This window comes from Bos grunniens, chromosome 23 (genome assembly GCF_055505025.1).
Source record: "Bos grunniens cultivar Pamir isolate PY7600 chromosome 23, Bosgru_T2T1.0, whole genome shotgun sequence".
NCBI lineage: Eukaryota > Metazoa > Chordata > Mammalia > Artiodactyla > Bovidae > Bos > Bos grunniens.
Window position 1 is genome coordinate 27111326 of NC_141187.1, and position 18344 is coordinate 27129669.

The following is an 18344-nucleotide window of genomic DNA, read 5'->3' on the forward strand; positions in this document are numbered from 1 at the left end:
CACATGTTGCTCAATTTTCCCCACCTGGTTTATACCCTGTATGTATTTCTGAAGACACCAAATTTGGACCTTTGTCACAAATTTCAAATATTAGGACTAACTGGGGAAATAAGAGTTTATGCAACTGATATTTCCCCAAACTTTGATAAATTACTTATTCTGTAAGTTTTGCTGCATTTGCCTTGTGAAAGATAAGTCAATTCCGATGTCATCCTTTGGGAACGGAGAGCTTGAATCTCAGTTTTCCACTACCATTGATCATAGTACAAAGCATTCTCAAGTATATACTTCACACAAAGTTTCCTGGCATCTTTTTCTACCAACCATTATAATTATTTCTATTTTTGCACTTTGATTTGCATAATAGTAACTCTACAAATGCAATTCTTTGATGTATTTAGAAGCACTTTCTTCAGAAATGTTCTCTGATAATACATATCTGTATTCTGAATTTTTAATGTAAACAGGAAGAGAAGGTAATAGCATATGATGTTTCCAAAATTTTACCATCCTCCATTGTAGCAGTCAGAGAAGGCAATGGCACCCCACTCCAGTACTCTTGCCTGGAAAATCCCATGGATGGAGGAGCCTGGTAGGCTGCAGACCATAGGGTTGCTAAGAGTCAGACATGACTGAGCGATTTCACTTTCACTTTTCACTTTTCACTTACATGCATTGGAGAAGGAAATGGCAACCCACTCCAGTACTCTTGCCTGGAAAATCCCAGGGATGGGGGAGCCTGATTGGCTCCTGTCTATGGGGCCGCACAGACTCAGACATGACTGCAGCGAATTAGCAGCAGCAGCATTATAACAGTATTTCTCAATCACTTTTTTCTGTTTTCAAATTGGATGGAGTTGGGGACTATATCTCTTGAATGTGCACAGCAGGCTTCCTATGACTGCTGCTACAGACACAGTTCTGGTCATATGGAGGCTTTGCCTCCATGCATCCTCATCACTTTCTGAGTAGCCTCTGTTGTGCATACAAGGTGTTTGTAGTTTACTCTGAAAAAGGTAGAAGGTCCAAGGAAAGAGCAATGATTGTCATTTTTATGCCAGAGGACATATCACCTACTCCCTCTCACAGCATCATTTCCTATCTTAACTTCTTTTGCACTAAGACCTGAGTGATGTACACATTGCTTCTGACTGGTTTCACAGAGTTAAAAAACTTACAGAACCTTTTAATTCTCAGAAATATTGGTCATTTTGAAAAAAACTATGGATGTTATCAAATTGTTGATCATCCTTATTCCTGATGTTGTACTTTCGTTCTGGTAAATTGATTTTTTTCTCCCTTTTATTTTTCAAACAAGAAAGAACAGGAAAAAGGCAAGTCAATAATATAGTTAATATGTATAGAAAGATATACATATATTTTGTTTCACTGAATATATCCAGATATTTTGATCTTCCCCCAACAATTACAGCCACCATGGCCAAAGCCCCATGGCCAAGAACATGATCTCTATAAGCCATAGCTCAGGAAAAGAATGGAAAATCTCTCAAAAAAATCATGCCATTTCCAGGTCACTTGGGGAATGTCATAATGACTTGGGAACATCTTGTTAAACCAGCAAGTGAGCAAGCTGTAAAAGCCGTCTAAGGTCATTTTAAGAGGATACAGGTTTCCCTTGAATAAAATCTGACTTCACAGTCATGTTAGAGACTGAATATCAAAGGAATTATGACTGGAAAAAAATTTAAATACATTAAATGTGTTAAATATGCACATGTTGTTAATAATGCACATTTACATGGCTAAAGTAGAAGACTGTTAGGGAAATAATTCATTATTCCAGAAGCATAGAGAAAAGGTAGCTTTTCAATCAATAACAAAGTGTATTTCATTCTGTTCCTAGTCACTATTTAATCTGCTACTTAGATCTCTGTATTTGTCTCTTAATGATCAGCTTCCTCCACCCAAACATCTACTCAGTGTTCCATAATTTATTCTCATTGTCATTATCTAACTGAAGTGTGAAATCTTCATTTTCTCTTCAGTTTCCCCCATGCCACTCATTTGATTTCTCTTGCCTTTGCAATCCAGGGAGAGATGTCCTTTCTGTCTAGTGAATATTATTAACCATGTGCTTGTGGAGTTTTGATATTTTTAACATTTCTGATATGTTTGCTTTGAGTCAGGCTCAGTTCTGTTGATCTGAACCCCCTTCCCTGTCATGTGGGCTTCCCTGATGGCTTGCACTATAAAGAATCTGCCTTCGATGCAGGAGACATGGGTTAGATCCTTAGGTTGGAAGATCCCCCAAAGAAGAGAACCACAATCCACACCAGTATTCTTGCCTGGAGAATTCCATGATAGAGGAGCCTGGTGGGCTACACCTCATGGGGTCGCAAAGAGTTGGACACGACTGAGTTACTAACACTTTCGCTTCCCCTGCCATGTTATACTTTACCATCCTTCCCTTCATGTAACTGAGCTAAGACAGGCTTCATTTTGGCATGTGTTTAATGTACATTTAAACTTAATTTAATGTACATTTAAATTTAATTCAATGTACATTAAATTGAAATGTACATTGAAACTGTACATTTCAAATATAATATGTTTAATTTTCTTTACATTTATTTTCAATAATATTTACATAGCTCTTTTTATTTTGCAGAAGAATTTCAGAACGAAGCTGGCAAATTATTTCTGATGTTCTTTTATAGCCACAAAACTTTTCAAAATCAACACTTTTATGGATTAGCCACTTATTGGCTCACAGTTCTGAATGTCTCCCATTCTAACCTGAAGTTTTGCTTGTGAATTTGTTTCATATTTCTTTCTTCATTGTCCTTTCAAAGCATGGTCCAGTGTGGACTTTAGGTTCATACTTCCAATGCCCTTGACCATTTACTAAAGTCTTCTCTCACTTGTACAGATATTTTACATACCTTTTCCCAGGTTTATTTTCTTTCTTGCCATAGTAATTTTTTCTGTCTTTTCCTTGGGTAAGTTTGTCAAAGGTATCAAAAAGTTTTAAAAAACTTGGTCATATAGGATCACGCTGCTGCTGCTGCTAAGTCGCTTCAGTTGTGTCTGACTCCGTGCGACCCCGTAGACAGCAGCCCACGAGGCTCCCCCGTCCCTGGGATTCTCCAGGCAAGAACACTGGAGTGGGTTGCCATTTCCTTCTCCAATGCATGAAAGTGAAAAGTAAAACTGAAGTCACTCAGTCGTGTCTGACTCTTAGTGACCCCGTGGACTGCAGCCCACCAGGCTCCTCCGTCCATGGGACTCTCCAGGCAAGACTACTGGAGTGGGGCGCCATTGCCTTCTACGAAATAGGATCATAAGAAACTGTAAATCAATATTTATTTATCTAACCAAAGTGACAATAAAATATTTTAAGGCAAATACAGAACATTTAGAAGGCAAAGAAATTCACAATCTGCTATCAAGTGTAGCTCAACATTCCAAAAATCTTTATTCTCTTAACAGAAAGAGAAAACTCCTGTCCTGCCCCAGTTCGACCTCAAGAACATAATTTATTTACCTAATAAATCCAATTCCACTCCAGCCTTAACATGTACAGAATTATTTTTTCAGAATCATTTTTCACAACTTTCTGTATCTACATTAGTTAACCTCTCCCCCGCCCCTCCTTTTCCCATTTAGCCTCTTTTCCCTGGTGACTCAGATGGTACAGAATCTGCCTGCAAGGCAGAAGACCTGGGTTCGATCCCTGGATTGGGAAGATCCCCTGAAGAAGGGAATGTCTACCCTCTCCAGTATTCTTTGCTGGAGAATTCCATGGACAGAGGAGCCTGGTGGGCTACAGTCCATGGGGTCACAAAGAGTCAGAAACAACTGAGCGACTAACACTCTGACTTCCTCATTTAGGAATAACCAGCTTTAGGACAAAATCATGTTTTTCCCCTTAACAAAATACATCCCCATTTTTCAAACCTTCTTTTCCTGAACCTCCTACTTTCCTTACATAGTGAAATGTTTCACTTGTCATCCCAGTAACTTTAATTACACATATTATAATCTTAACCCTTAAAAACCTTAATCTCTAGTGAAACTCAACAAGCACATAATTGTGAACTGTTTGTCATACCAGAATTTTTTGACTGGCAAACTTAAAAATATTCCATATGCTCTAGAAATATACCTCTTCTCATAGCACAATTTCTTTCCTCAGTGTGGTACAAAACACATGTCTAATAAATCCAGTCATCATTAGTTTTCCTCTCATAAGAAGACAAAGCAGATAAATGTAAAAAGGTTTAGTAGTCAATGTTCCATTATTTTATCTTAAATGAATGATCTTAGTATTCAGTGATTTCCCATTGTTTAACTTATCATAACTAAAATTTTATCTGGCAAAACTATTTTAGACATACCAAAATAATTACTCTTAGATTTCAATGAAAATTCTAATCTCATTTATTTTTATTTTATACTATATAAAAATATCATTACGCCAAGTTATTTTTCTTGCTGACAAACTTTGCAATAGAAATAACATGAACTTAATGACTGATAGTAAACCTAGGTACAAAAGGGTATCATACTCAATATTGATGACTCCAAAACCATGTCCATATCATTAAAAGCCTAAAGTAATTTTAATACCTGATATTAAATTAATTCTGATCACATGAATCTAAAATTATCTGAACCAGTTTCCTTTATATTTGATTTGTAACCATCTACTTTTAAGTTAATTAAACAGAGTTCTTTAATAATTTAATGTTGATAATACTATCTGAAGGTAGAGACATAGCATATGTATAATACACACATACGTATAAATTGACAGAACTATAGATCTCATGGCTTCATTTTAAAATTTAGTCATAAATCAAATATTAAATATAAATATTGTTGGTTCAGTTCAGTAGCTCAGTCGTGTCTGACTCTTTGCAACCCCATGGACTACAGCACACCAGGCCTCCCTGTCCATCACCAACTCCTGGAATTTACTCAAGGTCATGTCCATCGTGGAGAAGGCAATGGCACCCCACTCCAGTACTCTTGCCTGGAGAATCCCATGGACGGAGGAGCCTGGTAGGCTACAGTCCATGGGGTCACTAGGAGTTGGACATGACTGAGTGACTTCACTTTCACTTTTCAGTTTCATGCATTGGAGAAGGAAATGGCAACCCACTCCAGTATTATTGCCTAGAAAATCCCAGGGACAGAGGAGCCTGTTGGGCTGCCATCTATGGGGTCACATAGAGTCGGACACGACTGATGTGACTTAGCAGCAGCAGCATGTCCATAGAGTCAGTGATGCCATCCAACAGTCTCATCCTCTGTTGTCCCATTCTCCTCCTGCTTTCAATCTTTCCCAGCATCAGGGTCTTTTCAAAAGAGTCAGTTCTTCCCATCAGGTGGCCAAAGTATTGGAGTTTCAGCTTCAGCATAAGTCCTTCCAAGGAATTTTCAGGACTTATTTCCTTTAGGATTGACTGGTTGGATCTCCTTGCTGTCCAAGGGACTCTCAAAGTCTTCAACACCACAGTTCAAAAGCATCAGTTCTTTGGCACTCAGCTTTCTTTATAGTCCAACTCTCACATCCATACATGACTACTGGAAAAACCAGAGCTTTGACTAGACAGACTTTTGTTGGCAAAGCTGTCTCTGCTTTCTATTATGCTGTCTAGGTTGGTCATAGCTTTTCTTCCAAGGGGCAAGCGTCTTTTAATTTAATGGCTGCAATCACCATCTGCAGTGATTTTGGAGCCCAAGAAAATAAAGTCTCTCACTGTTTTGTTTCCCCATCTATTTGCCATGAAGTGATGGGACCAGATGCCATGATCTTAGTTTTCTGAATGTTGAGCTTTAAGCCAACTTTTTCACTCTCCTCTTTCACTTTCATCAAGAGGCTCTTTAGTTCTTCCCTTTCTACCATAAAGGTGGTGCCATCTGCATATCTGAGGTTATTGATATTTCTCCTGGCAATCTGGAGTCCATCTTGTGCTTCATCCAGCCTGGCATTTCACATGATGTACTCTGCATATAACTTACATAACCAGGGTGACAATATACAGTTTTGGCATACTCCTTTCCACATTTGGAACCAGTCTGTTGTTCCATGTCGAGTTCTAACTGTTGCTTCCAGACTTGCATACAGATTTTTCAGGAGGCAGGTCAGGTGGTCTGGTATTCCCATTTCCTTAAGAATTTTCCACAGTTTATTGGAGAAGGAAATGGCAACCCACTCCAGTATTCTTGCCTGGAGAATCCCAGGGAGAGTGGAGCCTGGTGGGCTGCTGTCTATGGGGTCACACAGAGTCGGACACGACTGATGTGACTTAGCAGCAGCAGCAGCATTGTGATCCACACAGTCAAAGGCTTTGGCATAGTCAACAAAGCAGAAATAGATGTTTTTCTGGAACTCTCTTGCTTTTTCAGTGATCCAATGGATGTTGGCAATTTGATCTCTGGTTCCTCTGCCTTTTCTAAATCCAGCTTGAACATCTGAAAGTTCTCAGTTCATGTACTGTTGAAGCCTCGCTTGGAGAATTTTGAGCATTACTTTACTCGTGTGTGAGATGAGTGCTGTTGCACAGTAGTTTGAGCATTCTTTGGCTATGCCCCCTTAGAGATTAGAATGAAAACTGACCTTTTCCAGTCCTGTGGCCACTGCTGAGTTTTCCAAATTTGCTGGCATCTTGAGTGTAGAACTTTCACAGCATCATCTTTTAGGATTTGAAATAGCTCAACTGGAATTCCATCACGTCCACTAGCTTTGTCTGTAGTGTTGCTTCCTAAGGCCCACTTGACTTCACATTCTAGGATGTCTGGCTCCATGAGTGATCACACCATTGTGATTATCTGGGTCATGAAGATCTTTTTTGTATAGTTCTTCTGTGTATTCTTGCCACCTCTTCTTGATATCTTCTGCTGAGGAAGGCTTTCTTATCTCTCCTTGCTATTCTTTGGAACTCTGAATTCAAATGGTTATATCTTTCCTTTTCACCTTTGCCTTTTGCTTCTCTTCTTTTCACAGCTACTTGTAAGCCCTCCTCAGACAACCATTTTGCCTTTTTGCACTTCTTTTTCTTGGGGAAGGTTTTGATCACTGCCTCCTGTACAATGTCACAAACCTCTGTCCATAGTTCTTCAGGCACTCTGTCTATCAGATCTAATCCCTTGAATCTATGTCTCACTTCCAGTGTATAATCATAACGGAATTGATTCAGGTCATACCTGAATGATCTAGTGGTTTTCCCTACTTTCTTCAATTTAAGTCAGAACTTGGCAATAAGGAGTAAACTTTCTAGTTTATAAATAAGAATTGAAATAAGTTAAATTTATTTTCTCAGGTGATTAAGGCTGTACTTCATGTGGAAAAGACATTTAAGATTCGTATTTGTTCTTGATAAATCCCTGAGGAGGTTGTGAATTAGATTTTTGGGTGAGGAAGCCTTTCCACCAATTTGAATTTAAAAAGACCTCCCCAGTTCCCTGCTGCCCAGACCCTTCCTCTAACTTTGATTTCAGGTTCTACTTTTTTGAGCTAATTAGGTTCAGACTCAGGTCATTGTAGGTTGTATTTATCCTTCTGATTCTTACAGTTTTGCTTTAAATTCCCCAAATAACAGGTCTACCACCTGTTGTTGTCATTTAGTTGCTAAGTCAGTCCAACTGTTTTGCAACCCCATCGACTGTAGCCCACCATGATCTTCCATCCGTGGGACTTTCCAGGCAAGAGTACTGGAGTTAGTTGGTAGCCATTTCCTCCTGCACGGGATCTTCCTGACCCAGGTATTGAATACCCATCTCCTGCATTGGCAGGCAGGTTCTTTACCACTGAACTATTAGGGAAGCCCAGTCTGCCACCTAAATGGTGTTAAAACATTGACTTGTCTTACTATATTTTATTTAACTTGATATTTTATATCACTGATAAGATTTCCAACTAAACTGAAAATCAAGCCTTCTATCTTCTAGAACTGTAGGGTTCAAATGTTATCATCCCTTAAAATTTGCACAAGGCATTTAATGAAGATCTTCTTTCTGAGTGCATAAATCAAGCATACAGCAAAAAATCCCTATTACTGTTTTTATTAGCCTTAAATATTAGCTCTCAGTTTTATTTTACATTGTATACATTCAGGTGACCCTATTAGTTCCCTTTAGTATATGTAATTAATATTTCCTGAGGAACAGATTTATATGCCTTGTCTTATAATACCAGGCTGGGGAAGCACTCCCCAGTGAGGCATAATGTCTATACCACAATATAATCAGGCAAAAGAGATGTAACAATCTTAAAATACAGAAACTCATTTAAATACAGCAATTTTTATAAACTTTGATCTCAATTATATCAATTTATATCTTTAACTTTAATTTTCATTAAGACCCCATTAACAAGCCTTGGTGTTCCAAGAGTACCAGAAGGTTTTCTTTTTATCCACTGACCATATTATCAATTTTTTAAATAAGTTCTTCAGCATCCTCAATGAGAGATTGAACCAAAGGATGAAGGCTCTTTTGTCAATATTTTAACTTGATTAATTGGCCTAATTTTTGCCCCAAGTGACCAACTGCTTATCAGATAGCTCTGTAATTATTCTTCCATGGTAAATAAGGTAAACTTATTTGGGGCCCTTTAATGCTGAGGAGGCCTCCATGGTGGCTTAACGATAAAGAATCTGCCTGCAATGCAGGAGCTGAAGGAGATGCTGGTTCAATCCCAGGGTTGGGAAGATGCCCTGGAAGAAAGCATGGCCACCCACTCAAGTATTCTTCCCTGGAGAATTCCCTGGGCAGAGGAGCCTGGCAGGCTACAGTCAATAGGGTAACAAAGAGACTGACAGGACTGAAACGACTTAGCATGCATGCACACCATGTTGAGGATCAATAAGGGATTCCTTTGGCCTATCAAACCTGAAGTAGTGTTGCAAAAAGTTTTTGCTTTAATCACATTAATGTTCATTTTTAAAATTCTGTTTCTTAATAACCATGGAAAGATTTCTCTTTTGGGGATGAGGCCCTTTAAAATTTGTACTTATTAGAGAAGAAATTTTTTGATTTTCCTTCAGCTTCTTATTCCTCTATTAATCAACCTAGTTAAAAGTTGATCTAATGTTTTATTAGCATTTGTAAGACTGATTGATGGGCAGCTGAGACCAAATATAAGGCTTCTCAAATTTTTTTATGTTAAACTAAGGGAGTTTTTACGTTACCCATTTCATACATATTTTTTATCCACTTTCTAATTTGTTTTTTTTTTCCATAGATGCCAATAAAATAGCTGTTCATAGTGAGAACTTTCTAAAAATTCACCAGTTTAAACGTTTCTTCAATTTAAAGACTTCATTGTCTGGCCATTGATAAGTAGAATCTTAATAGCAACTCACACCAATAAGACACAAAAGGTATCTCCACAAGAGAACAAAAAGGATGCAATCTTCACAAGACTTCAAATGTTTACTCTTAAAACTTGTCTAAGTAAAGGGCTATCATTGTATAGGCAGATGCACTGAAGGTTAAGATGACAAAGGCCTTATGTGTTGGGGCCCCTTGTGACAAATTTTTTGAGAGTTATCATGTAGTTAGTTGCTCAGTCATGTCCAATTCTTTGAGACCCTATGGACTGTAGCCCACTAGGCTCCTCTGTCCATAGACTATCAGGAAAAAATACTGGAGTGGGTAGCTATTCCCTTCTCCAGGGAATCTTCCTGACTCAGGGATCAAACTTGGGTCTCCTGCATTGCAGGCAGATTCCTTACCAAGAGTTGGCATAGCCAGACAAAAAGATTGCTCAGAATCCTAGTCTATCTGACTGCCTGCCAAATTCTTGCCATATGTGTACCTTCTGGAAGACAGAGACCAAGCTCTCAAAACACAGAAAAAATATCTGAGAAGAGCAGGTAGAACATTTACATTTCAAAGACACAGGGAGAAAAATGCAAGTTCCTCCATAGCAGATTTTTTTTTTCCCTTTAAAGTCAGAATTCTGAAAAAATATTCCATCAAGCCAGCTTTTTTTAGCTGTGCATGCAAAAACATAATTTGGGTATGTCAAAAGAGCTTCAATTTGGCCATTTTGATAGTGAGATGTCCTTTAATTTGCAACAAAGCAAGTACTTGTATGTACAAATTCTATACTTACACGATAAAATCTTTTCAGTGTATCTCAATTGAGGATAACTTTCTCAGTGTCTTTCAATTGAGCAAAAGTTTCTCAGTGTCTTTCACCCAGGCATCTCTTCTTGAAACTAAATTTCAAGGAAAAACTACTACTCCAGCCAGAGATTTAATACCACCGATTAAAACTCAGGCACATCAATTAATAACAGGAGACCCAAGATGCACCCAGAATTATCTGGAACTCTAAGGAGATAGACGGGCACAAGGGAACTTCTTCTGGTACCAAAGCTAAAGGTCCTCGTGTTCAGGTGAAGGAGTTCAGGTGAACAGAGAAGTCTGTTTTTGGTCCTTCTGTTGTTGGTCACCAAACCAAAATTGTTGACTGAAAAACAAATGCACAAGCTAAAAGTTTCAAGTTCTATTTTATTGGGGACCTTACTCAGGACTAAAACCTGGGATACAGCCTGTCAGAGAGTTCTGAGGAACTCTTACAGAGAGATAAGGAAGGATTCAAGATATCTAGGAATTTTAACTGGGGAAAAAAAAAGCAAAACAAAACTGTAGTGGACACATCAAGACTACTTCTAACAATAATTTAAAAAAAAACAAAAACAAAACAGGCATCTCAAGTAAATGATGTTAACGCTTTTCTACACTTGGCAAGACACAAGAGTCTCAGCTCACTGAAATTATTCCTTTGACATGCATCATTGATACTGGGGCCATGTATCTTGTTTTCTCCATCCTGAATCCCCTCAGGGTACATCATCAAGTTCTGATGGCTTCATGGTTGGCAACATTCATTGTTTACCAAAGTGTCAGACAACATTTTTTGTCTGCAAGAACAAATTTTCACCATTTTTCCAATATAAAAATATTTGCTTCCTTGGTATTTTTCAGGACTTTTGTTTCTTTTTCTTTTTTTAAAAAAATTATATTAATCTTTTCTATCTACTATACAATGGAAATTTTATTTTCATTTTCTGTATTGGTTTTCCTTGAAATTTATACAAATTTTTCCATTATATTTTTCAGAACAACTCAAGAAAGAAATTGGTAAGTTTTATGGCTTTTTAAAAAAGATGTTTCCAGATAAATGTTTTCCTCATTTCTTCACATTCACCTCTTACATACTGCTGTCTTTCTTTTGCATTCTTGTGAATTTCAAATTATCTTTTCCATTTTCTTTGACTTTCTGAACTCCTCCCATATTAAGTCTCTTAATTCTCTCCCCTACTTTTTATTCTTTCTCTTTTATCTTCCTTTTGACTCTCATAGCTTCATTATAAAGTTGGTGAAAAAAATTGGTGCGATGAAAGGGATTAGTCTAAGAAGAATGTGATTATTTCCTTTCAATAGAAAGTTTCCTTTAACTTTGATTTTTCCTCATGTGCTCTGAGATGGAGTCCCCATTTTTATATATATATTATCTTCTTTCAATTTAAGAATAGTATTCAGACTCCAAAGCAGCTGAATAACTTCCTCTTTTGTTGACCTTCTAAACACTTTGCATATACTAATGTCAAATGTAATATTGATACATTTTGCTTGACCATAATCTCCAGTGATCTAAGGTATAAAAATATTTTCACATGAATTTATATCATATTTTTTTCCAACCAAAATTATTAGTGTACATTCATTTTTATTTTAACCATTTAATAGTTAATTCAGCAAATTTCTCTTCCTTCAGAGTCCTAAACATATCTTTTTCAGTCAGTCAAATAAACTTCATTGATATTATATCTCTAAATTCTATGGCTATTTTCTAATATAATTCTACATTATTTTTAGTATTCTACTTCAAGAATTATTATTTTCTGGGCCTCCAAAAGGACAGTGACTGTAGCCATGAAATTCAAAGACACTTGCTCCTTGGAAGAAAAGCTATGACAAACCTAAATAGCATATTAAAATATGCTATTTAGAGACATTACTTTGCCTGCAAAGGTCCGTATAGTCAAAGCTATGGTTTTCCCAGTAATCATGTATAAATGTGATAGCTGGACAGTAAAAAAGGCTGAGCACCAAAGAATTGATGCCTTGGAACTGTGTTGCTGGAGAAGACTCTTCAGAGTTCCCTGGACAGCAAGAAGATCAAACCAGTCCATTCCAAAGGAAATCAGTCCTGAATATTCATTGGAATATGATGCAATATGACTGATGCTAAAGTTGAAGCTCCAATACTTTGGCCACCTGACATAAAGACCCAACTCATGGGAAAAGACCCTGATGCTGGGAAAGATTGAAGGCAGGAGGAAAAGGGAACGAAAGAGGATGAGATGATTGGATGGCATCACTGACTCAATGGACCTGAGTTTAAGCAAACTCTGGGAGATGGTGAAGGACAGGGATGCGCCTGTCCATGGGGTCCCAAGGAGTCAGACACGACTGAGTGACTGAACAGCAACAAGGTGTCCTTTCATATCAGATTATATTCTTCAAATTTTAGTAAAGTTTCCAGATGGAATGAACTTCAGACATTTCTTTCATTGCTTTTGAAATGTACATTACTTAGCGAATTTCAGACACAAATATTGACAGATGCATAGCATTACTCACATCTTCTTTATGATGTTAACAAAATCTATTTATATATACATACATCATTGTATATTTTCTTTCAGAGAGGAAGAAGGATCAATTCAAGTCCGGTGAGTAATGATTATCTCTCAGAAACCTTCACTGTTCTGCTTTTCTTAGAGTCTGACCGTATGCCAGTGGGATAGAATGCAGAAATACAACAAAAATGTTTAGCGTAAGCAAAGCGGCATTGGAAGCATTATCTTTATAAATATCGATGCTTTCAATAAATTCTCTCTGAAGTGCAAGCCACGAATGACTCAGCCTGTAATTCTTCCTCTCCCCTTTCATTCATTTGTTCCTTCCTTCCTTCTATGCCCCTTCCTTCATGCTCCTATCCCCGCCACCTTTGTTTTTTCTATATTTCTATCTAAACTCCACCTGATCATTTTTACCACCATATTTGAAAATTGGAATATGAGGATATAGGATAGAAAGAGGAAGTTCAAAGGATTCAGTAGAAGAAATAGAACAAAGACAAATATTTCTTTTATTTGTTTGTAATAAAATAAGACAGTAAAAGAAACATGCAAGGATAAAAGTAAAGTTTTTTCTATTTTTTTCTTTTGCAGTATGGAGGGATATACCATTATATGCTGGTGAGCAACACGGGTTCTGATGAAGACAATCCTATTATCAAAGATATTTTAAATGAACATCTACTATGTGCAAAATGATTTGCTGAAAATCAAGGAAACTCCAGGGATTTATTTCATGAATCCAGTAGACTACTCATTATTCTAACAGATAATAATATGTTTAGAATATTACATTTTAGTAGTTTTATTGTTTTTAATTGCATATAATATTATCTTTTGATTGTAGGTAGAATGGTTACCATCTGCTAAAATCTGAGGAATTGAGAGTGAATAATATATTATTTGGTCAGACTCATCATATCCTATATTTCCTTTCAAACAACCTAAATAAATTATAAATATTTATCCTATATGAATTTTGGATGAGGAGAGCATAGGGTTGGCACAGGTTTTCAAGTCATACATAATTTATCATCTTGTAAAAAGAGGTTCAAGTATATAAAAAGAGGTTTGTTTGTTTTTTCTTTTTTGGTTGTCGTTATTCTTGAATTAAGGAGTTTATTACCATAGTATTCTGGACAGACAGGAAACTCTGTCAGATTGTGGATTCTTATGTTCATTTGTTCCTTGCAGACTGGAGAAAAGAAGAGTTCCAGACTGGTGAGTCTGTAATGATCCAAGAAAGACCTAGCTCCTTGTGGGGTAATCCCAGGGAAGATGGGGAGGGCGGGTGTTAAGTGGATCTTCCCAGGGCCAGAGGAGCCCTCACAGAAGGGAGACTCTGACCTAAGCCTACTGAGACTCTTCCCAGAAACCTCATGAACTCTTATGTTTGCAGTAAATCTGACTCTGGATGCAGCCACTGCCCATCCTGCTCTTTTCCTGTCTGAAGAGGGGAGAAGAATAACCTGGCAAGAACCATGTCAAGATCTTCCCATCTCCCCAGAGAGATTTGCTTCCATTCCCTGTGTGCTTGGTCAGCTGCATGCCAGCTCAGGGAGATACTTTTGGGAGGTAGAGGTTCAGAATGCACATTCCTGGGACCTTGGAGTTTGTAGGAATTATGTAGAAAGGAATGGGAGGGTCGCAATGTCACCACAGAATGGTTTCTGGGCCATTAGGCTCTATGACGGGCAGTACTGGGGCCTCACATACCCAGAAACTTCTCTTACTCTAAAAGAAAAACCCTGTAGGGTGGGAGTATTCCTTGATTGTGTGGCTGGAGATGTATCTTTCTATAACATGAAAGATGGATCCCACATCTACACATTTTCCAAACAAACATTTTATGGTGTTATAAGACCACTTTTTAGACTTTGGTCCTCTGACTCAGGCCCTCTGACCATTGTCCAGGTGGAGTAGAATACAATGATGCTGTAATTCATATGCCTAACCTTCCACGATGATTAGAGTTCTCCCCACTAGACACAAATTCATTTTTTTATTCCTCCTTTATTGGTTTATTCTAAGATGAAGCTCTGATACACACACTGATGTTTGCCTCTCATATTAATTTCCCCTTCTTCCTAAGTTAAAAGTCTCTCAATTATTACTATGCCTATGACAGTCTAATAGAAAGATGAGATTTCCTAGCATCCCGTGCTGCTACTGCTAAGTCACTTCAGTCATGTCTGACTCTGTGCAACCCTATAGACGGCAGCCCACCAGGCTCCCCCGTCCCTGGGATTCTCCAGGAAAGAACAGTGGAGTGGGTTGCCATTTCCTTCTCCAATGCATGAAAGTGAAAAGTGAAAGGGAAGTCGCTCAGTCATGTCCGACCGTCAGTGACCCCATGGACTGCAGCCTTCCAGGCTCCTCCATCCATGGGATTTTCCAGGCAAGAGTACTGGAGTGGGGTACCATTGCCTTCTCTGCATCCCCTGCTGAATGTGACTAGATTATGACCAGTGCATTTTAAGATGAATTATTCTGTATGACTCTTTGGAAAAGACCCTGATCCTGGGAAAGATTGAGGGAAGAAGGAGAAGAGGATGACAGAGGTTGGATGGCATCACCGAGTCAATGGACATGAACTTGGGCAAACTCTGGGAGATGGGGAGGGATAAGGAAGCCTGGAGTGCTGCAGTCTGCGGCATTGCAAAAAGTTGGACATGACTTGTCAACTAAATGACTACATTCAGTATCATCTCTGGAATGTGTTCTTAAAGGAAAATTATGTGATTTTCTTCTTTTCTCTAACTATTTGTATGGCTGGAATGTGGCATGATGGGTGGATCTCTAAGAATATCTCTGATCATGTAATATGATATGGACAGAAAAGAAGATATTAATAGAATGATTCTGGAGTTTTGACAGCTTTATGAAACTACTATATGCTCACTTTCTGAATTACTTCCAGTAAGAAACAAATTTTGTATCTTTAAACCGTTTGTGTGTTTTATTTTTGCCTGTTGCAACTGAATCCAATACTAACTCAGCATCCTCCCTTTAAGGATGGTAGCAGGTGACATCCACAGCTGAATATCCAGATGAAACCAGAAATGTAAAGTCCTGTACTTGCTTGCTCAGCTACTCCAGTGTGTCAGTCTCATTAGGGTCTTCCAATTTCCCCTGAATCTTCAGTCGCTCTTGATTTTTCTTCCTACCCTCTCCTTTGTGGTTACCATGGTTAATAATTTTAAATATTATCTTACTAGAGAGTAAAAATCTCTGGCCTCATTGCCCTTATATCACATGTACTTGAAAAAAACCTCCAAATATGGATAAATCTAATTACCTATCTCTCATACTGGCAGTTAAACATGCTATAGAAATCCACACATATGAGCAGATGGTTCCTCTTTACGTGTGTGATTACCTATCACAACTTGGACACCAGCACTATCAAGTAATCCTCTCATTCATTAAAAAATCTACCTTCATTCAACTTCCAAATCTACTCCCACCTTATACTCAATATATGACCATGTTCCCATATTGAAAAAGAAAATTAACAATAATCAATTAGAAGATAATTATCTCATCTTTGTAATAATAAATATAACAAATCTAAATCTCCACCTCTCCATTACTCCTCTCTCACTGTGTTATTAACAGAAGTATTTCCCTTTCTTCACAGGGAACACCAACCCATCTTTATTCATTCTGTACAGTGCTCTCTGGACTTCGATCCTTCAGTTGTTCCTCTCAGACTTTCCACGAGCTTTTTCCCAAGAATCTTATGTTTTTCAAAATCTTGTCCACCTTAAAAATCAAAACAATACAATTTTCTACCAACTCTAGATCCTCCTTTATACTCTGCTTTCATAAATTTCTCAAAATAATTATATAAAAACTGTTTTTGTATTTCTCTGATTCCCATTTCCTTCAGAATATACTCTAGGTTATGGGTTAAACTGTATCTCCCTCACCACCTTTCCTAAATTTACATATTGAAATCCTTTACCTCCAGTACCTCTGATGACTTTGTTTGGAAATGGGGTCATTGCAGGTGTCATTAAAGATGGAGTCACTTTCATGCATTGGAGAAGGAAATGACAACCCACTCCAGTGTTCTTGCCTGGAGAATCCCAGGGACAGGGGAGCCTGGTGGGCTGCCATCTATGGGGTCGCACAGAGTCAGACACGACTGACGTGACTTAGCAGCAGCAGCAGCAGCATCCCTGATACAGTAAGACTGTTGACCTTAAAAAAAGGGGGAAATTTAGACATCCACATAGGCACAAGGAGAATGCCATGTGAAGTCTGAAGTCTGCTTCCACAGCCAAGGAATGCCCCAGATTGCTAACAAAATACCAGCTGCTAGGAGAGAAACTTGGAACAGATTCCTCCCCAGCACCTTCAGAAAGAGCATTGCCCTGCCACACCTTAGTATCACAATTCTTGCCCCCAGAGCTGTGATATAATAAACTTCAGTCGTTAAGGTTAATTAATGTGTGATACTTTATTATAGTCTATTAATAGTCATAGCAAGCCAATGTACTCTTTTTTATTTTGTTTTGTTAAACACAATCTGATGATTTATTCTTTAAAAAAAAAATAATAACCCAAAACCTGTTACAGAAACTCCAGAGAATTTCTGCATTTATATAAATTTCATGAAACAGTTGAAAACCAACATAGAAAAAAAGTTTTAAATTCTAAGATTGTAATGAATTTATGAAAAGTACTTAATTCTATGATAATTATATCTGTATTTCAGTGTTCATGATTCCACATGCCTTAATACCCATTGTTTCATGTTAAAGCTATCAATATCCTTAATTCCTATTTTACAGATGAGTGGAGTAAGGCTTTGATTATTTATATTGTTATAAATATAATATTTTAATATTTTCCAAAGTCACGCATTTACTAGATGCCAGAACTGGAACTAAAATCCTAGTCTTTTAACTCCACAAATCCAAGGCAACTGTTGCTAAACAAACTCACTCTTTTCTTATTTATATAGGCCAAAGCATCGTGATACATACACTTCATGCTGAAGACCAGTTACAGGTTTCTGATTAAAGAAGTAAAATCAACAGCAATGTGACCAAAGAGAGTTATAGTAAACATATGCTAAGTTGCTTCAGTTGTGGCCAACTCTTTGTGCCCCCATGGACTGAATCCCACCAGGCTCCTCTGGTCATGGAATTCTCCAGGCAACAATACTGGAGTGGATCGCCATGCCCTCCCCCAGGGGATCTTCCCAACCCAGGCATCAAACCCATGTCTCTTACATCTGCTGAATTGGCAAGTGAGTTCTTTACCACTAACACCAACTGATAAACTCACTTTATAGTTAAATGGTGGGTGTTAAAGCTCTTAGTTTAAATGACCACGAGCTATTAATTCTCAAAGTATGGTCCCAAGGAACATTAGTTCTGTGATAGTCTCTTGATTAAATAAAGTGCTCAAATCTTTTCTAATTTAAAAATTATAAAATTCTATAGGTTGCTGTATTTTCTAGAAAGTGCTCTTCTAAATTATTTCAACCCTAAAAGTGAAGCAGTCAAAACAAATAGAATCTGCCAGCTTGCCCTGCCCTATGGATTTTAGATTTGATAGTCCTCACAATAATTAAATCAGCTCCCCTACCCCCTCATAATAAGTAAACCATGGAAGCCAACTCTGACTCCATGATGGAACTGTTTCTTTGACTTGCTTTCATTGCTTTTGTTATTATAATCATACAGAGTGATTTGCCTCAGAGAA

The 18344-nt window shown here is 37.8% G+C and overlaps 1 pseudogene; it reads left to right on the forward strand.

Moving 5' to 3' along the window:
* Nucleotides 1–14015: 14015 nt before the first annotated feature.
* LOC147346991 (butyrophilin subfamily 1 member A1 pseudogene) lies at nt 14016–14841 on the forward strand (annotated as a pseudogene).
* Nucleotides 14842–18344: the final 3503 nt, after the last annotated feature.